This window comes from Myxine glutinosa, chromosome 10 (assembly GCF_964187855.1).
Source record: "Myxine glutinosa chromosome 10, kmMyxGlut1.1, whole genome shotgun sequence".
Classification (NCBI taxonomy): domain Eukaryota; kingdom Metazoa; phylum Chordata; class Myxini; order Myxiniformes; family Myxinidae; genus Myxine; species Myxine glutinosa.
This window is the reverse complement of record NC_136270.1, coordinates 54,245,826-54,264,487: the sequence shown is the minus strand read 5'-3', so window position 1 is coordinate 54,264,487 and position 18,662 is coordinate 54,245,826. Positions and strand designations below refer to the sequence as shown.

The following is an 18,662-nucleotide window of genomic DNA, read 5'->3' as shown; positions in this document are numbered from 1 at the left end:
GATCGGTCAAAACAGGCAAAACTTCTACATCAAAAGAGGGGCACACGCCCAGTCGAAGCCGGACAAATCCACGAAAGAGACTGAGGGACCCACCGTGTGGGACCAATCACAGGAGGTGAACTGACGTCTTGCACTCTGGGGCATCCTCCAATGTGGTTAGGCGGCAGTGCTGAAAATGGGGATAGGTGGCCACACAGGCAGGATACACGAGCATTCAGGGCTGTTTGTCTCTATGGGCAATTCGGTGATTCGGGCTCGAGACACTTTTCTACATACCTTGTTTCTACACAGTCTGGCTATCTCAAAATACCTCGTCTCTCTCGTCTCACGTCTCGGTAGAAGTCATAGCAGTAAGTCTCTTGGTCTTTTGTCCATTGACACTTATTCTTCACTTGCGGCATTGCCCTTTGAGACACACTGCGTAGACTAGTGCTGAGCAACGGAGTGGAGAGTGGAGAACAGGGACCTTTCACAAACCACGGGTTGTGTCCATAAACGGAGGGTTGCACCAGCCTCCCGGTTATGCCATTATGTCTCTCTGTCTTTGTTTCTCTCTCCCCTTTTGATGGATGTATGTGTGCCCAAAAGCAAGGAGCTAAGTTGACTGTGATTCTCCGACATCCGAGGGCACAAGTGTACGGATAGTAAGTGTAATGGGAATGTTTCTCGCCTTATAAATACATGCTGCAAATGACTTGTATATGCATGTGTTTGAATTCAATACATGTATAAAACGCAATAGTCTCCTGGCTCTTCCAGTCGCCAACTAGGCATCCTCCGTCGTGTGAAGTCCTTCCTTGGCACTACAGAGCTCCTCACCACATATATAGCTTTCATCTGCAGCTTGATGGAGTACTGCTCTTCCCTCTGGGCTGGTGCTCCTGCCTAAAACCTAGCTCGGCTTCACACTAGAAACCTAGGCTTTCAGAATCATTGGTATCTCCCACGATGAAGCTGATTCTGAGGGCCTTTTACTCACTCACCGCAGGCAGATTGGTGGTCTTTCTGTCTTCTACCGCCTCCTCTCAGGCCTTGCACCCCCTGCTCTGTCTGTGCTCTGTCCCCCAAATATTCCTGCAGGATGCAAAAAGTCTGCCAGCAACCCTCTTATGGTGCAACTGCCAAAACCAAGACTCTCTGCTCACCTTCACTCTTACATTTCTCTTTTCTCCTGCCTCTGGAACAAACTCCCACACTCTCTTCAATCCCATTCCTCCCTCCAGGTCTTCAAAACAGCTGTTCACCACTCAGCTGTTCATATTCCCCGATCCAAAACCTTGATTTTCCACCCCCGTTAATCCACCCCAAATCCACCTCCTTCAAATCCCCTGTTTTATTTCCTGAAATCCCCGGTAGTGCCCATCTTGTTTATCCCGTGTACCCCACACCAGCTCTCTAACTCTCTTCCACGGGTCTCTTGATGTCCCTGTTCCCTACTGTTGTTGTGATTCCCTTCCCAGAAGGGAGAGCAGTACTCCATCAAGCTGCAGATGAAAGCTTTGTATGTGGGGAGGAGCTCTGTAGTGCCATGGAAGGACTTCACACGACAGAGGATGCCGAGTCGGCGACTGGAAGAGCCAGGAGACCATTGCATTTTAAACATGAATTGAAATTTACAAACTCACAACACATCGGGACTAAGACATCCATGAAACCCACTAAATTTACAAACTCACAACATAGGGGGACTGAGATATCCATGAAACCCACTAAATTTACAAACTCAAAACATAGCGGGACTGAGACATCCATGAAACCCTCTAAATTTACAAACTCACAACTCAGCAGGACTGAGACATCTCTGAAACCCACTAAATTTACAAACTCACAACACAGTGGGACTAACACATCATGAAACCCTCTAAATTTACAAACTCACAATATAACGGGACTGAGATATCCATGAAACCCTCTAAATATACAAACTCACAATATATGGGGTCTGAGACATTCATGGAACCCTCTAAATTTACAAACTCACAATATAGGACTGAGACATCCATAAAACCCTCTAAATTTACAAACTCACAACAGTGGGACTGAGACATCCATGGAACCCTCTAAATTTACAAACTCACAACATAGTGGGACTGACATCATGAAACCCTCTAAATTTACAAACTCACAACACAACAGGACTGAGATATCCCTGAAACCCTCCAAATTTACAAACGACAACATACTGGGACTGAGACATCCATGAAACCCTCGAAATTTACAAACTCACAATGTAATGGGACTGAGATGTCCATGAAACCCTCGAAATTTACAAACTCACAATATAGGGGGACTGAGATATCCATGATACCCTCTAAATTTACAAACTCAACACATCAGGACGAAGACATCCCTGAAACTCAGTAAATTTACAAACTCACAAATCACAGCGGGACTGAGACATCCATGAAATCCTCGAAATTTACAAACTCACAACACATCGGGACTGAGATATCCATGATACCCTCTAAATGTACAAACTCACAACACATCGGGACTGACACATCCCTGAAACTCAGTAAATTTACAAACTCACAATATAGCGGGACTGAGATAACCATGATACCCTCTAAATTTACAAACTCACAATAGTGGGACTGAGATAACCATGATACCCTCTAAATTTACAAACTCACAACACAGAGGGCCTGAGATATCCTTGATACCCTCAAAATTTACAAACTCACAACACAGCAGGACTGAGACATCCATGAAACCCTCTAAATTTACAAACTCACAACAGTGGGACTGAGACATCCATGGAACCCTCTAAATTTACAAACTCACAACATAGTGGGACTGACATCATGAAACCCTCTAAATTTACAAACTCACAACACAACAGGACTGAGATATCCCTGAAACCCTCCAAATTTACAAACGACAACATACTGGGACTGAGACATCCATGAAACCCTCGAAATTTACAAACTCACAATGTAATGGGACTGAGATGTCCATGAAACCCTCGAAATTTACAAACTCACAATATAGGGGGACTGAGACATCCATGAAACCCTCTAAATTTACAAACTCACAATATAGGAGGCCTGAGACATCCACAAAACCCTCTAAATTTACAAACTCACAACATAGTGGGATTGACATCATGAAATCCTCTAAATTTACAAACTCACAACATATTGGGACTGACATCATGAAACCCTCTAAATTTACAAACTCACAACACAGCGGGACTGAGACATCCATGAAACCCTCTAAATTTACAAACGACAACATAGTGGGACTGAGACGTCCATGAAACCCTCTAAATTTACAAACTCACAACATAGGGAGACTGAGACATCCATTAAATCATCTCAATTTACAAACACACCACAGTGGGACTGAGATATCCTTGAAACCCTCTAAATTTACAAACTCAGAACACAGCGGGACTGAGACAACCATGAAACCCTCTAAATTTACAAACTCACAACATAGTGGGACTGAGATATCCTTGAAACCCACTAAATTTACAAACTCACAACACAGCGGGACTGAGGTATCCCTGAAACCCTCTAAATTTACAAACTCACAACATAGTGGGACTGAGATATCCTTGAAACCCTCTAAATTTACAAACTCAACACATCGGGACTAAGACATCCCTGAAACTCACTAAATTTACAAACTCACAACATAGGGAGACTGAGATATCCATTAAATCATCTCAATTTACAAACACACCACAGCGGGACTGAGATATCCCTGAAACCCTCTAAATTTACAAACTCACAACATAGTGGGACTGAGATATCCTTGAAACCCTCTAAATTTACAAACTCAACACATCGGGACTAAGACATCCCTGAAACTCACTAAATTTACAAACTCACAACATAGGGAGACTGAGATATCCATTAAATCATCTCAATTTACAAACACACCACAGTGGGACTGAGACATCCCTGAAACCCACTAAATTTACAAACTCACAACACAGCGGGACTGAGACAACCATGAAACCCTCTAAATTTACAAACTCACAACATAGTGGGACTGAGATATCCTTGAAACCCACTAAATTTACAAACTCACAACACAGCGGGACTGAGGTATCCCTGAAACCCTCTAAATTTACAAACTCACAACACATCGGGACTGAGACATCCCTGAAACCCACTAAATTTACAAACTCACAACACAGCGGGACTGAGACAACCATGAAACCCTCTAAATTTACAAACTCACAACATAGTGGGACTGAGACATCCATGAAACCTTCTAAATTTACAAACTCACAACATAGTGGGGCTGAGACATCCATGAAACCTTCTAAATTTACAAACTCACAACATAAGGAGACCGAGGCATCCACGAAACCTTCTAAATTTACAAACACATCACAGTGGGATTGAGACATCCATGAAACCCTCTAAATTTACAAACTCAACATATGGGGACGGAGGCATCCATGAAACCCTCTAAATTTACAAACTCACAACATAGGGGGACTGAGGCATCCATGAAACCCTTTAAATTTACAAACACAACACAGTGGGACAGACATCCATGAAACCCTCTAAATTTACAAACTCACAACATAGGGGGACTGACATCCATGAAACCGTTTAAATTTACAAATTCACAAAAGCGGGACTGAAATATCCATGAAACCCTCTAAATTTACAAACTCACAACATAGGGGGACTGAGGCATCCATGAAATCCTCTAAATTTACAAACTCACACCACAGCAGGACTGAGATATCCCTGAAACCCTCTAAATTTACAAACACACAACATAGTGGGACTGCCACATCATGAAAACCACTAAATTTACAAACTCACACCATAGGTGGACTGAGACATCAATGAAACCCTCTAAATTTACAAACTCACAATATAGCGGGACTGAGATATCCATGAAACCCTCTAAATTTACAAACTCACATCACAGCGAGACAGACATCCATGGAACCCTCTAAATTTACAAACTCACACCATAGGGGGACTGAGGCATCCATGAAACCCACTAAATTTACAAACTCACAACATAGTGGGACTGACATCATGAAACCCTCTAAATTTACAAACTCACAACATAGGGGGACTGACATCATGAAACCCTCTAAATTTACAAACTCACAACATAGGGGGACTAACGCTTCCAGAAACTCTCTAAATTTACAAACTCACAACATAGGGGGACTGAGACATCCCTGAAACTCACTAAATTTCCAAACTCACAACATAGGGGGACTGAGACATCCCTGAAACTCACTAAATTTACAAACTCACAACATTCGGGGACTGAGACATCCCTGAAACTCTCTAAATTTACAAACTCACAACATAGGGGGACTGAGACATCCCTGAAACTCACTAAATTTACAAACTCACAACATAGGGGGACAGACATCCCTGAAACTCACTAAATTTACAAACTCACAACATAGGGGGACTAACACATCCATGAAACTCTCTAAATTTACAAACTCACACCATAGGGGGACTGAAACAACCATGAAACCCTCTAAATTTACAAACACACAACATAGTGGGACTGAGACATCCATGGACCCTCTAAATTTACAAACTCACACCATAGGGGGACTGAGGCATCCATGAAACACACTAAATTTACAAACTCACAACATAGTGGGACTGACATCATGAAACCCTCTAAATTTACAAACTCACAATGTAATGGGACTGAGATATCCATGAAACCCTCGAAATTTACAAACTCACAATATAGGGGGACTAACGCATCCATGAAACTCTCTAAATTTACAAACTCACAACACAGGGGGACTGAGACATCCCTGAAACTCACTAAATTTACAAACTCACAACATAGGGGGACTGAGACATCCCTGAAACTCACTAAATTTACAAACTCACAACATAGGGGGACTGAGACATCCCTGAAACTCACTAAATTTACAAACTCACAACACAGGGGGACTGAGACATCCCTGAAACTCACTAAATTTACAAACTCACAACATAGGGGGACTGAGACATCCATGAAACCCTCTAAATTTACAAACTCACAACATAGGGGGACTGAGACATCCATGAAACCCTCTAAATTTACAAACTCACAACATAGGGGGACTGAGACATCCATGAAACCCACTAAATTTACAAACTCACAACATAGGGGGACTGAGACATCCCTGAAACTCACTACATTTACAAACTCACTACATTTACAAACTCACTACATTTACAAACTCACTACATTTACAAACTCACAACATAGGGGGACTGAGACATCCCTGAAACTCACTAAATTTACAAACTCACAACATAGGGGGACTGAGACATCCATGAAACTCACTAAATTTACAAACTCACAACATAGCGGGACTGAGACATCCATGAAACTCACTAAATTTACAAACACAACATAGTCATAGGGGGACTGAGACATCCATGAAACCCACTAAATTTACAAACTCACAACATAGGGGGACTGAGACATCCCTGAAACCCTCTAAATTTACAAACACAACATAGGGGGACTGAGACATCCCTGAAACTCACTACATTTACAAACTCACTACATTTACAAACTCACTACATTTACAAACTCACTACATTTACAAACTCACAACATAGGGGGACTGAGACATCCCTGAAACTCACTAAATTTACAAACTCACAACATAGGGGGACTGAGACATCCATGAAACTCACTAAATTTACAAACTCACAACATAGGGGGACTGAGACATCCATGAAACTCACTAAATTTACAAACACAACATAGTCATAGGGGGACTGAGACATCCATGAAACCCACTAAATTTACAAACTCACAACATAGGGGGACTGAGACATCCATGAAACCCTCTAAATTTACAAACACAACATAGTCATAGGGGGACTGAGACATCCATGAAACCCACTAAATTTACAAACTCACAACATAGGGGGACTGAGACATCCCTGAAACTCACTACATTTACAAACTCACAACATTCGGGGACTGAGGTCTGAGACATCCATGAAACCCTCGAGAGTTTTGTGCAAACAGAATAACACGGAAACATTGTATTAACATCCGTGTGCGTATTCCTCCACAGGAAGCTCCGCACGGCGTCTCCTCTGTACAAAATAACGTGTACAACAATTCAAAGTAACCATTTTCAGAAACACCATAACTTCAGATTCGCAGATACGAGCATTAAAATCGCCATTTGTCGAACGATGTGTAAAAAAAAAACAATCCTAGCGGAAGCGCTTCCTCACGAGACAAAGTCGAGTAGGCCCGTTCGATAATAAACCCGTTTTTCTTACAAACCTAGCGTCACTGACGTCCGTAACTCACCATGGCGCCGCAAAATGACCTTACCTTATTGGAAACGTCAATATTTGATCCCCAACGTTCGTCACGATCGCTATGTTTAAATGAAGGCGCCGCGCGTCAGTCGAGCACACGCCCTCTAACCCGGAACCGGGGGCGACAGCTGCGCACGACGCGGCGACGCCCTCTAACCCGGAACCATGGCGACGGCTGCGTGTGACGAGGTGAAGACCCTCAAACCCGGTACCATGGCGACGGCTGCGCACAAGGAGGCGAACACCCTCAAAGTCTGTAGGGGAGCGACCTGTGACCACCGTTTCAGGTGTGCACACGGCGGGCATCTGTCCCGTGGGTGTCGGGCTGCTCGCCGCCCCTCCCCCCAGATCCCAGGAAATGAGCAGGGGCCACTGTAAAGGGACGAACAGTGACACAAAAGGCAAGGCCCCCACAACAGAAGAAGAGTAAAAAGGTTTCCAGTGCAAGTGGCGAAGTCAATGGCTGCCAAAGAGAGAGAGAGAGAGAAAGGCCACCTGTGCCGATAAATGACTTAGGCCTGGATGCATCACTTGACAAAATGGCCCGGCTGAACGATTCAGGAGAGGGAGTAGCTGCTGATCTCGACGCCAAGCAGAATCCCAAGTTAGTGAGACTCATCGGAAGTAGATGTCTTGTTCGCTGCACCCTGAACAATGTGAGTACCACAGCTACACAGACGACAGACACAGGAGCCCAAGCTAGCTTGTTGAACGAAGACTGGAGGAGAACATTCCTGTTGTGGTGCTATGCACACACAACTCGTTTGCCAAGAAGGTAGGCCACCACGCGTTGAACAAAACCAAACACTTTATTCAATGCTCGCACGTAAGCACTGGGCAGGCTCGACTTTCGAGCCCGCGTATATGTCCCGAGGCCACGCCTTGCCCTCGGGCGTGGCCGGTCGGCCGAAAGGCAGGGCATGTATTCCAGTTCAACCCTGCGCCTCATGACGCCTTTGCTCCGGGTGTGGCCCGAGCCGTGCTTCCACGCCCGGTCGCTCGCGTCACTCACTGGTGCGCGGAATTATTACCCGCTGGCATTGTGTCCGCCACACGCGCCCCCCCAGAATTCCCACGCACCTGAAGGGTGAGCTTGCGGGGACGCCGGATGACCCGGCCGAAACACCCTCTGGCGATGCGTGCAGGGCTGGTGGGTGACGGGACGGCGGGGGTGGGCGGTGCCGGGGGTCTGCCCGCCGGGGTGCGGCCTTGACGCGGAGGCAGAGCTGCTTGCGGGGGGTGGTCCAGGTCGAGGTGGGCCGGCTTGAGGCGGTCCATGGAGATACGATCTGGAGTACCACCGATGTCCACGGTGAAGTGCTTGTCCCCGGTCTCCAGCACGCGGAAGGGCGGGGGCCGCAGCGGTGCCCGGTGGACGTCGTGCCGGACAAAAACGTACTCCGCCGTGCGAAGCTCCGGGGCGACGTGTGAGGACGGGCAACCGTGGTGTGCCGTCGGCACCGGGGCGTACCTCCTTGCGGTCTCCTGAAGGGTGGAGCGCTGTTGCATCGCGGACCAAGGGGCCGTGGAGTCGGGGATAAATTCGCCCGGTACCCGCAGCGGTTGTCCGAAAACCAGCTCCGCCGAGGACACGCGCAGGTCGTCCTTGGGCGCCGTCCTGAGGCCCAGCAGGACCCAGGGGAGCCTGTCGGGCCAGCTGCCGTCGCGGAGGCTGGCCCGGAGCGCGGCTTTCATCGAGCGATGGAAGCGCTCACACAGGCCGTTGGCCTGGGGGTGGTAGGCCGTGGTGCGGTGCAGCTTGACGCCGAGCCCTTGCGCCACCGCTCCCCAGAGCTCCGAGGTGAACTTGGGGCCGCGGTCGGACGAGATGTCCGAGGTAGCGCCGAACCGGGCAACCCAAGTGGCGATGAAGGCTTGCGCGACATCAGCCGCAGCCGTTGCTGCCAATGGCACGGCCTCCGGCCACCGGGTGGTGCGGTCCACCATGGTGAGGAGGTGGGTGAAACCCTGCGAGGGGGGCAGAGGTCCCACCAAGTCGACGTGGACATGGTCGAACCAATGTTCGGGCACCGTAAACGGGGCCAACGGGGCCTGGTTGTGGCGGTGGACCTTTGCGCGCTGGAACGCGAGGCACGTTCTGGCCCAGTCGCGGACGTTCTTCCAGAGGCCATGCCAGACGAACTTTGCCGCGACAAGCTTCTGGGAGGCCTTCGTGCCCGGGTGGGACAGGCCGTGGATGGCGTCAAAAACCGGGCACTGCCAGCCAGCGGGCACGATGGGGTGAGGCCGGCCGAGGGAGACATCGCACAAGAGGGCAGTGCCCGCGACGTTGAACGGTACCTCGGTAACGCGGAGGCCCGTGACGGCGGTCCGAAAGGCCTGGACGTCGGGGTCGGCGGCCTTGTCCGCCGCCATCTGGGCATAGTCGATCCCGAGGTGGACCGCGTGTGCGGCGGACCGGGAAAATGCAATCCGCCACCGGGTTGTCCTTACCTGCAACGTGTCGGATGTCCGTCGTGTATTCGGACACGGCAGAGAGGTGACGCTGCTGCCGGGCCGACCACGGTTCGGCGACCTTGGCCATCGCGAAAACAAAGGGCTTGTGATCGACGAAGGCCGTGAACGGGCGGCCCTCGAGAAGATGGCGGAAGTGTCGGACCGCCAGGTGGAGCCCGAGCAGCTCGCGGTCGAAGGTGCTGTACCGGCGTTCGTGCGGGCGGAGCTGCCGACTAAAAAACGCCAGCGGCTGCCAAGCACCATTCACCCACTGCTCATGCACCGCGCCCACCGCGTAGTCCGACGTGTCGGTGGTGAGGACGATTGGTGCATCGGGCGCCGGGTGCACCAGCATGGTGGCGTTGGCCAAGGCCAGCTTCGCGCCCGCAAACGCCGCATCCATCTGCTCCGTCCAGGCGATATCACCTTTGCCCGGCTTCCCCCGGAGGGCCTCGTGCAGGGGGCGCAGGAGCTGGGCGACGCGGGGCACGTAGCGGTGATAAAAATTCACCATGCCCAGGAATTCCTGGAGCCCCTTGATCGTGCGGGGGCGCGGGAAACTCCTGACCGCCTCCACCTTGGCCGGTAAAGGGATGGCCCCGTGCCTGGTGATGCGGTGCCCCAGGAAGTCGATGGCGGTGATGCCGAACCGGCACTTCGCGGGGTTGATTATCAGGCCATGCTGGCCCAGGCGTTCGAAGAGCGTGCGGAGATGGAGCAGGTGCTCTTCCCGGGATGCGCTCGCGACTAGGATGTCGTCCAGGTAGACGTAGACGAAGGACAAGTCGCGCAAGACGCTGTCCATGAGCCGCTGGAACGCCTGGGCCGCATTTTTCAACCCAAAAGGCATCCGCAAGAACTCGAAGAGGCCGAAAGGTGTTATAACGGCCGTCTTCGGTACATCTTCCGGTTTTACGGGGACCTGGTGGTAGCCCCGGATGAGGTCCACCTTGGAAAAAATAGTCGTTTTCGCCAACCAGGCAGAAACGTCCTGAATGTGCGGGACCGGGTAGCGGTCGGGGGTGGTGGCGTCGTTGAGCCGGCGGTAGTCACCGCACGGCCGCCATCCGCCGCCGGGCTTGGGCACAATGTGCAGAGGTGAGGCCCATGCGCTGTTGGAGCGCCAGACGATGCCCAGCCGCTCTAGCGTGGCGAAAGCCGCTTTCGCAACGGTGAGCTTTGTTGCGCCGAGGCAGCGCGCTCGGGCGTAGACCGGTGGTCCGACGGTGGGAATATGGTGTTCCACCCCGTGTTTGACGGCCACCGCTGAAAAGGTGGGCCCCGTGAGCGCCGGGAAACTGGCGAGGAGGCGGGTAAACTCGTCCGCTGCCGGAAGCGTACAGACCAACCTCGCCGGGACGGAACCGCTCAGCAAGCCGCTCGGTGAGCCGCTCAGCGAGCTGCTCAATGAGCCGCTCAGCGAACAAGCGAGCGAGTTGAATGTTTCGGCCTGGACGATGCGGCGGCGCTTAACGTCCACCAACAGCCCATGCGCACAAAGGAAGTCCGCACCGAGCAGGGCCATTGGCACGCTGGCGGTGACGAAAGACCATTGGAAGCGCTGTCCCCCGAACCGCAGTGAGAGACAACGCTTCCCGAATGTGCGGATGGGAGTTCCGTTGGCGGCGAGCAAGGCGGGGCCCCGGCCCGTGGCTTGCTTGTCGGACGCGGAGGCAGGGAGGACGCTTACCTGCGCTCCAGTGTCGCACAGAAATTGACGACCAGACGAGGTGTCTGAGATGAAAAGGAGGCTGCCGGAATGGCCGACGCTCATGGCCGCGAGTGAGTGCCGGCATGCTCGTTTCCCGACCCGTTGAAAGAGCACGGCGGGCGGCACGCCCTGGCCTTGTGGCCGAACCTGGCATGATAATAGCACCAGGTTTGCCCCGGTGGTGGCTGCCGCGTTGGTCATGACGGCGGTGGTGGACGGGGTGTAGTAGCGGCCACGAGGGAGCGCGGCGCTGAAGCCTCCGCACCGGCATCCATTACGGCAGCGCTATACGTCGGCCGCGTGTCGCAGCCCGCGAAAAATTTGTCCGCCTCTCTGGCCAGGGCGCGGGGTTCCGTTATGGCCAAACCGGCCAGCGCGAGCCGCACCTGCGCAGGTAGCTGGCGGAGGAAGAGCGCTCGGAAAAGGAAATCCGGGCGTTTGTCGCCAAGAAGGGACAACATATAATCCATCCGAATGGACGGTCATGTGTCGCCGAGGGCGGGAAGGTCAAGGAGGCGGTCGGCACGGTCGGCCTCCATGAGCCCGAACGTGGTTAGGAGAAGTGGTTTGAGCGCCGCGTACTTGTGGGTGCCTGGCGGGTGCTGAAAGAAGGACACGACGCGGGTGGCAGTGCCGGGCCCGAGGGCGGCGACCACGTGAAAGTACATGGTGTCGTCCGCTGTGATGCCCCGGAGCTGGAATTGAGCCTCGGCCTGCACAAACCAAACATCGGCCTGTGCTTCCCAGAACTCCAGGAGTTTGATGGCGACAGCGTTGGTAGCCATGGCGCGTTCAGGGGTCAGCTACGGCTGAACCAGTCGGGGTCACCAGTGTGGTGCTATGCACACACACCTCGTTTGCCAAGAAGGTAGGCCACCACGCGTTGAACAAAACCAAACACTTTATTCAATGCTCACACGTAAGCACTGGGCGGGCTCGACTTTCGAGCCCGCGTATATGTCCTGAGGCCACGCCTTGCCCTCGGGCGTGGCCGGTCGGCCGAAAGGCGGGGCATGTATTCCAGTTCAACCCTGCGCCTCATGACGCCTTTGCTCCGAGCGTGGCCCGAGCCGTGCTTCCACGCCCGGTCGCTCGCATCACCCACTGGTGCGCGGAATTATTACCCGCTGGCATTGTGTCCACCACACTGTCAGATATCAGCGAGACCAGTGGAGGAACATGATGTAGGATGCATATGAGATCGTGAGCAAAACTGCAGCCAAGCAGGCCACTCAAGGAAAACTATCACATCACAAAAGAGTCTATGGTGCAAAGCTGCAACCAGGGGGTTGGATCTTAGTGAAGAATGTTGGTGAGAAGGAAGGCCCTGGGAAGGTCTGATCCTACTGGGAGGACCAGGTTTACGTTATTGTCAGAACTACAGATAGCTCAGTGTATAAGGTGAGACCTGAAAATGGGAGTGGCAGGGCCAGGATTTTCCACCATGATCTCCTGTTCCCATTTGACTCCCTTCCTGTGGCAGAACCTCAGCAGAGACAGCACAGAGAGGGAACAGCACAAAGTGAAATAGTACTGGGGAGAATGCGGACACACCACCAAGGTTCCATTGAGGAATGGTTAGAGCCAATTAGTGAGTCAGAAGATGAAATCTTTGAGGACCAAACGAAATGGGGCACAGTAGAGGGACTGGATTTCATGGATTTCAACTACAATGCCACAGTGTTTCAACCACGGAGGAGGGTACAACGACAGCCAACTCCATCTCCTTCTCCGTTAATCATGCAGAAAGAACTACTTGAAGACCGTGGCCTCAATGAAGACGCACAGGGGTACACCAGTGAAGGGCTGCAGGAGCCTCTGTAATCTAAGGAAGTAGAACAAGAAGCCTGCAACCTGCTGACTGCAACCACCCCGAATTGCAACTATGCCCGACCAAAGAGACGGATTAAACCCCCACAAACATTGACCTATGAGTGATTCGGAAAACCATCTTTAGTGATCACAAAGGAGAGTGCTCACCTGAGGTCAGCGTGCACCAGCTTGAAGGAAAGCTTGAAGGCAAAGAGAAACCAATGCGTTGCTCATGGAATAACCAAGGTCTCCATGCCAAAGAATGGATGTGGGCTTGAGAACCTGCATGGGGAAGCGGTGCTGAAGATTCTGGAGGAGGTCTTCCAAGAAACTTCCTTCAAGATGTCTCTGATTCCTTAATATCTCTTCCTGGTTACTCCCTCCTCCGGTAAGCTCTTTCACGAGCCTTGATCTTGTATACCAAAAAAAATAAAAAAAATAGACCTGAGCCTCGTCCTGGTGGTGGGGTTGCTATCTTTATCAAAAACTCTCCTCCTCACTCTCCTTGCACTGCCCTCTCTCCAGCCCACCCCCAGGAGTACCTCTGGCTACGGCTTCCTCTCCACTCCCACCTTTTGTTCATATGTGTTCTGTACCGTCCTCCAAACAGTGATGACTCCATTTACATTTCGCTGTCTGACAACATGGACCAACTTCTATCAACTCATCCAAACTCTCTCTTCCTCATATGTGGCGACTTCAACTGTCATCATGCCAGCTGGCTGGGTGTGGGTTCCTCTCTCACCAGCCATGGCACCTCAGCAAAGGACTTCTGCGACTCATTGGGACTGACACAATCTGTCAATTTCCCGACCCGGATCTCAGTCAATGGAGTATCTTCTCTTCTAGACTTGGTTATGACAAACTTCCCTGCAAATGTCTGCTGCTCTTCTTCTGCTCCAATCGGTTCTTCTGATCATGTGCTTGTTAAAGTGGACATCTCTTTGGCCATTCTCAGAGAGCCTCCTCAGCGCTGACGAGTCTGGCATTTCACTCAGGCTGACTGGCACGGTCTGCAGGCAGCCATCAATCATCTGGACTGGTCTCCCATCTCGACTGCGTCTGACATCAATTCTTCCAAAGCAAACTGCTCTCTCTCATGCACAGATTTATCCCATGTCGTCTTCAGTTGTCTTACCCTTCCTCCCGTCCATGGTACACTGAATCTTGTGGTGAGGCAGTTGCCCTGAAACAACTTGCCTTTGCCTTTTGGAAGGCAAATCCAACTGAAGGCAATCTCAGTTCCTTCCACCAAGCTCGGAACAAGTGTGTGTCGACCCTCAGGAGTGCCAGGAAGCAATATCTCTCCACACTCAAGATTGAACTCTCAAACCTGTCTCCTTCCTCCAAATCCTGGTGGCATCTGGTCAAATCCATTTCTGGTGTTTGTTCCCCCTCCATCCCCTCCCTTACCTCAAATGGCTACACAGTTGACACCGCACGTGTCAAAGCCGAATGCCTCATCTCTGTGATTGCCTCAAAATCTTGTGTCCCAAACCCATCTCTCTCTGTTCCCACCTTTCCCAGTCGAACCCAACTGCTCCTGGACTCTGTGTCCTTCTCTCCTGACAAGGTGGAGAAGTTTTTGTCAAACCTCGACTCTGATTCTGCAACTGGAGCAGACGGCATCAGCTCACGGGTCCTAAAATCCTGCTCTGCCGCTCTATCTCACCCTCTCTCTGTTCTTTTCACCCTCTCTTCTGCTCAAGGTCATCTGCCAGCATCTTGGAAATCAGCAAACATTACCGCTTTACACAAAAAAGGTGCAAAAACAGATCCTTGCAAATACAGACCAATCAGCCTGCTCCCAATTATCAGCAAAGTCATTTTATCCATCATTGCTTCGGATATCAAATCCTTCCTCTTCTCCAATGGCTTGATCTCTGATCATCAATTTGGATTCAGACCAGGCCATTCTACTCTGGACATGCTGCTTCTGCTGTCTCAACAATGGATGGAGATCCTCAATGCCAAACAGGAAATCAGAGCTGGCTCCCTTGACATATCAAGTGCCTTCGATACGGTCTGGCACCCAGCTCTGCTCACCAAACTCTCCTCCAATGGTATCCATGGAAATCTCCACTCATGGCTTGCGGACTTCCTCTCTGGTCATAGGCAACGTGTGGCCCTGAATGGATTTCTCTCATCTCCCCTTCCTGTTCTGGCTGGGGTTCCCCGAGGTAGTGTTCTGGGCCCTGTGCTATTTTTAGTCTTCATCAATGATCTCTCCGACTCTCTGGAAAATCCTCTCTATCTCTTTGCTGATGACTCCACTATCTGCCGCTCCATTCCTCATCCCTCAGATCGGCAGTCTGCAGCCTCCTCACTCTCTGCAGACCTGGACAAAATCACAGACTGGTCAAACAAGTGGAACATGTCTTTCAATCTTGACAAATCCCACACTCTTACTACGTCTCTCCGAAAAGCCCGACTGGAATACCCTCCCATCTACTTTCTCAACAATCCTCTCCAAGATGTTCTGTCGCTGAAGCTTTTGGGTGTCACTATCTGCCATGATCTTTCTTGGGATAACCACATTTCCATGCTGGCCTCCAAAGCCAGTCGCCGACTGGGCATCCTCCGTCGTGCGAAGTCCTTCCTTGGCACACCTGAACTCCTCACCACATACAAGGCTTTCATCCGCAGCTCAATGGAATACTGTCCCCCCCCTCTGGGCCTGTGCTCCTGCCTCACAACTAGCTCGGCTTCACACTGTTGAAACCAAAGCTTTCAGAATCATTGGAATCTCCTGCGATGAAGCTAACTCCGAGGGCCTTTCACTCACTCACCGCAGGCAGGTTGGTGGTCTTTCTGTCTTCTACCGACTCCTCTCCGGCCTTGCTCCCCCAGCTCTCTCTGTGCTCTGTCCCCCTAATATTCCTACAGGTCGCACAATATCTGCCAGCAACCCTCTTATCGTTAAACTGCCAAAATCTATGCTCTATGCTCACCTTCACTCTTTCATTCCCATTTTCTCCTGCCTCTGAAACAAACTCCCCCACTCCCTTCAATCCCACTCCTCCCTCCAGGTCTTTAAAACAGCTGTTCACCACCATCTCTTATCTTCCCCCATCCAAAACCTTGATCTTTTCTACCCCGCTAATTCACCCCAGATACACTTTTTTTGAAATTCCAACTTCTTTCCTGGAAGTCCTTGCAGTGTTGATATGTTTTATACCTCTCCTACCTCCCCCCAAGCCCTCTCCCTCCCACATTTCTCTCGATGTCCTTGCTCTCATGTGTTTGTGTCCTTCCCCCTCTCTCCCCATCTTGTCTATCGCTCCCCTTATTTTGTGTTTTATTTGTCGGTTGACTTTTTGTGTGATTAATGTTAGCTCTTTCACGAGCCTCGATCTTGTATACAAAAAAAAACAAAAAAAAAAAACTGACACCAATGTCTCTGTCTATTCGTGGTAAAAAAAAAAAAACACCTCCGTTGCACGCATGAGTGATGGAATAAGGAACAGTCGTTCAGATGAAGTGAATGTTGGGACGACATTTCTTTTGAGGGGGATAGTGTTATGAGAAAAATGACCACCCCCTTAAAATTTAGAATAACAATGAGATTAATATTAAACTCAGAAGCCAACCTGAATAATAATGATAATAATAATAATAATAATAATATTAAGTGGAGATGCAGCCTTTGGCCACCTTGTGGTAACAACACTGTCACTCTTACAGCACTTCTGGTTGCCGTGAACAGTGTGTTGAAATGCGCCAAGCCTGCATCTCATTTGTTGCATCTTTGATTATTATTCCAGGTATGGATTGATTTCTCTCAAAATAGTGAATATTGATGCATTCCGTTGTTGAGTTTATCATCTATGTTGCAAGTAAGTCCATATAGTACGTCATTGTGTTGTTTTTGGTTGTAAGGCCTACCCACTCAGGGAATGAGAGAATACAATGGGAGAGTTTAGTCAAACCATCTCTGTCAATCCATCATAATAAATGTGTTCTGAGGACAACAATTGCATAGGGATACAAGCGATTGATTACCTTGTTTTGTTAGCGATGTTATTTGTCGTTATATCATGATTAATGGAAGCATTCTGAACATGATTAATTGAATAGTAAAAGAGAACAACACCATCGCTCTTCCAGCACTTCCTGTTGTTGCGAATGGTGGGTCCGTTAGAATGCGCCAAGCCTGCCTCTCATGTTTTGTATCTTTGATTTTATTATTACAGTAAAATAACTCGGAATTGGAAAGGTGAGTCTGCTCTGATCCACCTACATCATCACCCTGCACCATCACACACAAGAATACCATTATAGTGCAACATAGGCATGCAATACTAACAGAGCCTTGGACTTCTCGGGACCGAGGGATGCAGCAATCTCGTGGGCAAGTATCCATCTGAAATGTTGAGCTGTGCCAAATTCCACCCACAGCTCCTGGATGTCGATCGTGGCTGCCACTGCCAGACTCAATACGATGACATCTGTGTCCACTTGCAAACATATCTTGTGGAAACCCTCATTGCCGGAATCTCTCAGGTGCAATATCATACGCATATCAGCCTCCTCATGGTCACACGGAGCCAGACTTCTTGTGTCTCGTGGAGGACTGCACATAACCTCCAAGCTGTGTGTGGTGACAACCTCCTTGTTGGTAACCAAACATGTGATGTACTTCACCAAGAAGGCAAACAGCTAGCTCCCTCTCGTTTGCATCGATCTGCAGAAAGTGTTGCCAGTTTCTAGGAAGAATGATTGATGCATCAACTCTCCTCCTGTTGCCCTTTCCATGCTTGCTTCTGGTCTGCAACTTTATGCTGTTCTTGCGGTACTGGTCCCATACTATGTCCACTCAGCTTCCACGTTGCAGCTGACTTTGTATGTATGGCAAGAATACTTTCAGTGTATAGTCATCAAATGTCTTGTCAGCGAGTGGTTTGAGGATGTTGACTATTACAGCCCCATCCAGGATTGTGACATCAGTGTCTGGGTGGGAGGCATCACCTCTGTGCAGCCCTCCAGACATCTCATAAGGTCAGATTTGGTTCCCAGTCTTAGTTTTACAAGTTGGGATATTGATGGGGGACATTCTTGATTTTAGTGATGAAAACTGTTACCCAGGTGCCGTCTCGTGACTGATAGGCAATATAGAGTCTTGAGAATAGTGAACAGTCACTATTCGGGGAAGACACTTTCAAGCTTGCCCTGGACTTCATTCTCAGAGGAAGTCGACTGAACAGTGACGGTTTGTTCTTCTTGACCGGCTCTGAAATAGGTGTTGATCGTGCCAGCAGTCAATCATCTACGAAAGCCTGATACTGTCGCTGACCTATCTCTTCAGCCTGGCGAACAGACAACACCAACCACATCAGGGTCGATGATATCTCTTGTGTCCAAGCTCAATAGGTCGTTGCTCTCCCCCAGAA

At 49.9% G+C, this 18,662-nt stretch overlaps 1 long non-coding RNA gene across 1 annotated transcript in view; it reads left to right on the top strand.

Annotated features, from left to right (window-relative positions):
- The first annotated feature begins 13,542 nt into the window (after positions 1 to 13,542).
- LOC137434564 (uncharacterized) overlaps positions 13,543 to 18,662 on the top strand; it is an 80,227-nt gene continuing 75,107 nt past the window's right edge. The window contains exons 1-2 of the long non-coding RNA XR_013624854.1: positions 13,543 to 13,660; positions 16,957 to 17,036. This is a non-coding gene — a long non-coding RNA (uncharacterized LOC137434564). The remainder of the gene's footprint in view (positions 13,661 to 16,956; positions 17,037 to 18,662) is intronic.